The 6,947-nt window shown below is 52.8% G+C and overlaps 1 long non-coding RNA gene across 2 annotated transcripts; it reads left to right on the forward strand.

The window, feature by feature from the left end:
• The first annotated feature begins 1,377 nt into the window (after positions 1 to 1,377).
• On the forward strand, positions 1,378 to 5,734 carry LOC310886438. 2 transcript variants are annotated; one of them, XR_014575320.1, is made up of 4 exons: positions 1,408 to 1,840; positions 2,125 to 2,271; positions 2,373 to 2,478; positions 3,104 to 5,734. It is a non-coding gene; the product is annotated as an uncharacterized lncRNA (long non-coding RNA). The 2 variants fall into 2 exon arrangements; XR_014575319.1 differs by lacking the exons at positions 2,125 to 2,271; positions 2,373 to 2,478 and having other exon boundaries at positions 1,378 to 1,840.
• The last annotated feature ends 1,213 nt before the right edge of the window (positions 5,735 to 6,947 follow it).

Here is a 6,947-nt window from a genome sequence, read left to right on the forward strand (position 1 = left end):
ACATAACGCTGTGACATTCTGGACCTTCAGTATTCCCCCGGCAAAACGCTGGGTGAATGCCATTGCTGCTAAAATCTAACGACCTCTCCGGAAAGCAAGGGGCAGTTGTATAGCTGTCATTTGGAGCTAGATTTAAGGGGCTTCACCCAGGCAGCAGAAAACCTAATGCAGACTGCAACATATTGAAAAATAAATGTCCCGTGTCCTCAGGAACGCCCGGCGCCACCGGCTGAGCGCTGCGAGCCCCCGCAGGCTGTGGCTGGAGAACAGCAGCAGGGCTGCGTGGCCGCGGTCTGCTGCTCTACAGACAACATGGTGCAACAAGGAACGGCTGAGAAGAGTGCTTCGACCTGGAAAAAAAAAGAGTGAATAAAATTGATAAATGCCTCGTGTGCGTGTGGAGAGATTCAGAGCATGCCCCCGGTCCTAGCGGAGTTATTTGTAAGCAGCCTTGAGCTGCTCAATGAATTTCCCTACATTATCTGTCAGAGAAGTGCAGAGGAGCTGACTGCAGCTTTGTCATCTTTGCTCGTGACATAGGATTATTGCCAAATTATTTGTTGTTCTGTTGATGGCTCCCAAGCTGTCAGGGCTTTGCAAATGATCGCAAACGCGAGGTTGGACGATGCTTTCAGCGAACCCTGGTTCCTCCCTGGCTAATTGACAGGAGGGGGACACGGAAGGGACAGCCACGTAGCAGAGGGGATTACTGATTATGGACCTGAACAAAGAGCACAGCAATTTTTTTTATTTTTTTAATTCTGTGCAGTTTCATTGCTGAGACAGATGCACTGGGGACTGTTTAAGGATATTGTCCAGGATACCAAGATTAATGGCACAGCAAAACAGAAGGAGGTTTGAAAGTGTCTTTGGAATGGATCTGCCCATCTCCATTGCTTGGAAATGCTCACGTACGCAGTCCCAAAAGAATTTGTTGCAAGACTTTGACCTCTCCTCCAAGTGAGGGTCCTTGTTCCTGCCCAGAGCCCCTCGCCCTTTGGTGCGCGCAGCCAGAGATGGTGCGGAGCTGCTGATGGGCCCCCTCGCCGTGAGCTGTGCTGGTTTTTGGGAGGAACAAGAGATGCTCACCACGGCTGAGCTCTCACCTCCTCGCGGGAGCCTCACAGCTCTTGTCCCCTCGGTTCTGCTCTGCTCGAGTCTGCAGCCATCATTAATCACACCCCGACCAGCTGCCGGAGGGGTTGTTTTAAATCTCCCCAGATGGCTCTGCAGAAAGTTCATTAAACATGAACACTTGCCATCCTGAGAGGGAATTAAATGAGAGTTAACACCTCTTAATGAGCGACTTAAATGCTGGGTAATAGAAATAACAGCTGAACACCATGTATCTCGACGCACGGATGGGAAACAGGGGACTCGTCGTGGAGTCCCCAGCAATCCTCTTTTTTCTGGCATGTGCCCCGATGGGGACTGACCCAGAAAAGCCCAAAAATCACTAAAGAGCTGCCCATGTTGGCCTTCTGGGGGTAAATACAAACCTCAGGGAGGATGATGCTGAGCTTCAGAGGAGCTGAGGGTAAATACTTTTACAGCTAAAGGTGGAAATCCGAGATAAATCCCCCAAAACAACTTTTACACCTCCATCGTGAGCTCAGCCTCTGAAGGGGACTGTCCAGGAGCAGGTGGCTCAGCTAATCAGCTAATTGGCTTTGTGTGTTTCAAGGGGGCCCCTTGAAATTAAAACCCCTCTGGATGGGACCCCAAGGACCTGTGCTTGGGTCTGGGTGGGATCAGCCCTTCCCCTGCTCTGCAGCAGCACAGACACATGAGCAGTGCTGAAAGATGGCATAAAAATGCAATGAAAAGGAGCTTTAAAATGGTAATGTCTTTTTTTTTTTTTTCTTTTTCTGGTGCCTATAAATCTGGGGGCTGATAAATATTTGCATTTTCCCCTGATAAAAGCTAGTGCGTTAGAACTGTAATGGGAAGTGGGTCTGCTTTGTGGCGAAGTATAGATCTCGACAAATTCTAATCGCCTGCTCAGGAATAGACACGGGGGAGTGGGGAATTGATAGATAAAGCATCAGCTATTAAAAGAAACACTGTGCAGCTCCTCCGGGCTGGATAAATCAAGGAGACCTTTATATTCACGTTCACGTGCAGCTCAGGAAGGCAAATTGACGAGGACTTGAGGTGTACTCTTGTGTCAGATTAAACTGTGATTCATGGCCAGGAAGATTACATTTAAATGTACCTGCTGTGGAAAGTTCTCGTCGCCGTTTCTGGACGTGCTTCTCCCCTAGCAGCCAGGTAGGCAAGGGAGTCCTAGCAAAGCCGAAGAGCCAAGTGCACGTTTCAGCTGGACACGTAGGGGCTAAATTCTGCTCTCTGCTATGCTCTTGTGACCGCAGAGGTTGTTCTGGAAGCAGCACGTGCTCGTACCTGCAGAGGTATCTGTTCCTCCTGCTCTGACCCAAAGCCTTGGCGCTGCCACCCCTCCTTCGCCCCTGGGTCCTGGTGCGTGAGGATTGATGCGGCTGGGGGAAATCCATGCGATAATGGGAACATCAGGGGCTTTTTCTCATTGGCATGTTGACCCAGCTGTGACAGGGTTACCTGTACGTTTCCCATCTCAGAATGGACCAGATCCATTTGTCTCAGCCCAACTTTGCACCCACGCCGCCTGCAGTGCTGGCAACAGCCAGGGGATGCTCTGCGGGGCTTCAGTGCTCCAAGGATGCTCATCAGCACCCAGCCTGAGCTCGTGGTGGTGGTGCCTCCTGCTGCCCTACCTAGTGGGGAGCTGGGAGGCATGGAAAGAGGCTGCCGGAGGAGCTCCTCCTTGTCGGGAGGGAGCTGGCAGCGCTTAGGGGATCCCAGGTGAAAAAACTCTTGGTGCATCTCAGGGGCTTTGCCAGGCTCCCTTCAGGGGGGTACAAGGAGGGAGCTGGGCGAGAAGTGAGGAGACTTTACTCATGGTTGTGAGTGGCTAGTGATGCTCTGGGGCTGGCTGGGGGGTTCTGTTCTGGGTAGAAAGGTCAGGATTTGGGGTGGCTGCTTGTAAAAACTGAAAATAAAGCAAATTTCAACCTGGCACTCACCATTGATCTGTTCCTGGTTTTGTTTCCCGTCTCATTTCAAGGTTTATTTTGAGTCCTTCGGCCACAGCAAGCCCAGAGCAGGGCCTCTCCCTAGCTCTGCTGCAGATCATCAACCTGGATAAAAAAAAATTTGCAATTCCCAAACAGAAGGGAGCGGAGAAAATGGCACATCGCACATCGTTGATTGGGCTAGGGAAAGACAAAGAAAGAAGAGGTGGACTGGATATTGTGCGGAGCAGGGACTTTCTTTTTCCCCTTGTGAAATGCTGGGGAAGATCTCGTACATCCAGAGGCACAGCGATGTGCCACAGCTGTCCCAGGAGCTGATAGCGGTGGTGGGACAAGGGGAGCGAGGAGATGGGGGTCCCCATCCTGCACCCTGTGTTTGCTTTGCACATCCTCGTGGGCGCAGCATCTTTCTGGTGCTGGTCTCAGCAGGACACCGTGCTGGATCCCGCTGTGGCTCCTCCAGGCTGAACACCACTTGGTCCAGTCCCACCAGTTTGCTTTGCACTTGTCAGTGAGAGCAGCGTCTGGATGAGGCCAACTTTCCTTCCTGCACCTCGTCCTGAGGCTCCCACCCTCTCCTGGACCTGGGCACACTGTTGACAATGGAAGAGGTGGGCGAAGCATCCAACCCACACTTGGTCCTCGGAAACAACCCTGCGTTGTTCCTGGTGCTGAGCAAGCCTGGCGTGCTCCTGAGGCAGCATGAGGGGAACTCTTCAGGAGCTGTTTAGAGTTATTGATAACCCGGAGAGGAAATCCTCGTTATCTGATGGAGTGCCAGCAGCCTCCGCGGGGCTGGAGGAGCGCTACGTGGGCCGGCTGCATGATGCCTCGCGTCCCGGAGCAGATCAAGTACATCATCTCCGGAGGATTCGGGAGGCAGAGGAGAGAAAGATGTATGCTTTGGAAGATGCAGTGGCAATAAATCCGTGTCCTGCATTGAGTCTGCTAAACGCCCAAAGCGTTCAGCTCCCCACAACTCTGGGTTTTGAGCCCCTGAGTAAAGGCTGGCCGTCGCGGTGGCAGCATCCATACAGATGGGAGCCACCAGTCCCAGATAAAGCCAGCACATCCCATCACGTGCTCCCAGCTCCCCCAGTACCCCTCAGTCATCTTCTGCAGGGTAAACTGGTCTGGGATGGGCGGGAGCAGCCCCGTGATGGGAACATGGCCAGGTAATTCCATGCACGGCAGCAGCCTTGCTCAGGAATTAGGAGAGTTGTGACCGTGGGGAGAAGCCGATCGGCTGACTGCAGATGGAGAGCTCTCATTTCCACCTCTGTCGGTGTGCAAATAGCTATCCGCAAGGGGAGCTGGCTCAGGGGGGGACATTAACCATTCCCCCTCCTTTCCAGTGCCGGTAACCGATCCTTCGAGGCACCTGCTGCATGCAGAATGGATTTTCTTGCTGGGTTCCAGGCCAGGCTCTGTCCCTGAGACTTGCTGCGGTATCAAAAAGTGCTGTCTGCGTTCAGGGCCTGTGGGGCAGGGGAAAACAAGAAGAAAGCAGCTTCTCTTCCTTGAGCTGGGACCTTTAGGTCATGTTGTATGGCAGGGCAGGAGAGGAGGCACTGAGTGCTTCACCTGAAAGGGGCAGTGACTGCTTCTGGGTTCAATGAAGTTTTTGCGGTGGAAGAGAAAACCCCGCTGTGGTTCCCCCAGCCCCATCCAGCACCAGGCAGAGAAACGATCTCACAAACTTGCCAGGAGATGATGGAAACCAGAAATAACTTTCCTCCCAGCTCACAGGAGCTTGGTTCGGTCTTCCCTCTGCTTGTCTCCTCTGAGGGAACCCACAGAGGTCCCCTCTGACGGCCGGGGCTGCAGCGTGCTGCCAACGCTCGGGTCCCACCTGCACCCAGGTCTTTGGCACCACCATCTGCGGGCAAGGGGGCATGGACCCTGGTGGAAATACCCCCAAATAAGTGAGGCTAGGACAACACAGGGCCAGCTGCCAGCTTGCTCAGGGCCTTCTCCTACCTAGGTATGAATGTCTCCAGGGATGGGGAGGCCACACGCCTGGACTGCTTGGACTTCAGCTGCTCCTGCTTGCCCAGAAGGCACTTTCCTGGGTACATCCAGGATATACAGCTTCCTTTTTATTAAAAAAAATAAATAAATCGTTATTAGTTTTGGTTGATTTTGAATGATTTTGAATCATTGCCATCTGCAGAGGGCTGGAAGAGGAGCTGCCAGCAGACATCCCCACTGTCAGGAGGCACGGGAGAGCTCTCCCTGCTCCACCACCGCCAGCAGCAGATCTGAGAGAGGCCCTCATTCCTTCTCTCCCCTTAACAATGTATCACAAGATCACTTTTCCTCGAAAAAAGTTCAAAAAGGTGAGAAGCGCTGGCTGCTCCATCAGGAGGTGAGGTGGAGAGAGGGGTCCCTGGGACACCGGAGGAGGGGAAGAGGTGTCCCCAAATCTGGGTGCTCTGAAAGCAAAGAGAAGCCCCAAATAGTTTTGAAGCACCTGAGCTTCCATTCCTGTGACTTGCTGGAGCAGGCAGGCACGCTTCATTCTGTACCGAAGAAGCAAATAACAAACTTTCTGATATTGCTTAATATTTTCTCTTTGCCCTCCTCCTTCATGGAGAGTTTCACTATTTTGACATCTCCATTAGGGATGAAGATGGGTGTCGGGATTTCCCAAGGGGCGGAAATTCTCATTTTCCCTCAGGTCAGCCCAAGTAATAAATCTGCAGCCAATTAAACCTCCCACTTGTCCCCATTCCACAAACCGCGGCCTCTTGGAAGTTCACAGCCACAGCTGAGATGAACTCCTCCAGTCCTCCCACCGCATGGGCAGAATATATTGCTCCCAGGGGACCCATTTTCCTGACTTTTGGTGATATTATTCCAGGCATTTACCTGGTCTAGTTGTACTGCCTCTCGTTTCTTTCTTTAAAAGGCTGCCAGCAAACATTTAGGATTATTCATGCATGTTTTGCTGCAAACACCAGTTTAGTTGGTCACAGGGAGTCCCTTGTAATCTTTGCTCTTGGTGAGGGATTTTCCTAACAGCAAGTTCTGAACAAATCTGCACCAACGCTTTGCTCCTGGACAACAGGGAGGTGAGAACTGCATCAAAATGCCCCAAAGCACCAAATGTCTGGGCTGGAACATAGAAACACCGATGAAGGAGGCAAATGCAGATGTGAAGCATGCGGGTGGTGAGGGTCCTGCCATCGCTTTCTGCCCCTCGGTGCTGGGGGTGTCCCCCATTGGGACGGAGCTTACAGGAGAGTTTGGAGAGGTATTGCCAAAAAGAGGCACAACCAAATGGGGAAATAATTCATGAAAAAGGGGTTGTGAGGTGCTACTGCTGAGCACCTCTGCACATGCACCACCTCTGCAGTTAAACCTGGGACCTCTCTCAGGACCGAAGCACCAGGGGGCTTGTTATGGGTAAATATCTTCTGTCAGGGTCATCGCCTGGAGGAGAAAAGCCACACGTAATTCTTGCAGAGAAGCAGGAACGGAGACGTGTCCCAGCAGAGATCTGTCATTATTTTGGGGCTGTGCCATCCCAGAGCAGCGTGTGGCTGCCCCGGGGCTGAGAAATGAGTGTGGGGAGAAGGGGCTGGACCTGCCCCCGGCAGCCGGAGCCCACCGAGGCTGCTCACAGATGGAGAGGGGCTGGCGAGGCAGCCAGCTGGGTCTGGGACTGTTAGGAAGACGGATGGGGACCATATGCTGCGTTAGCATCAGGGCACGAGCGAGCAGGTTGGAAGCAAGGGATGGCTGTCAGCGCTGTCACCGTGTCAGGTAGTCTCACGCTGGAATGACTTCAAACCCGTCCTTCACTGCAGAGCAAGCAGATGGGTGCCCTCACCCTGCCTCGCCATCCGCCACCAGATCCAGGGACACGTTGTG

The sequence above is a fragment of the Anser anser genome (genome assembly GCF_964211835.1).
Source record: "Anser anser genome assembly, chromosome: 1".
Lineage (NCBI taxonomy): Eukaryota > Metazoa > Chordata > Aves > Anseriformes > Anatidae > Anser > Anser anser.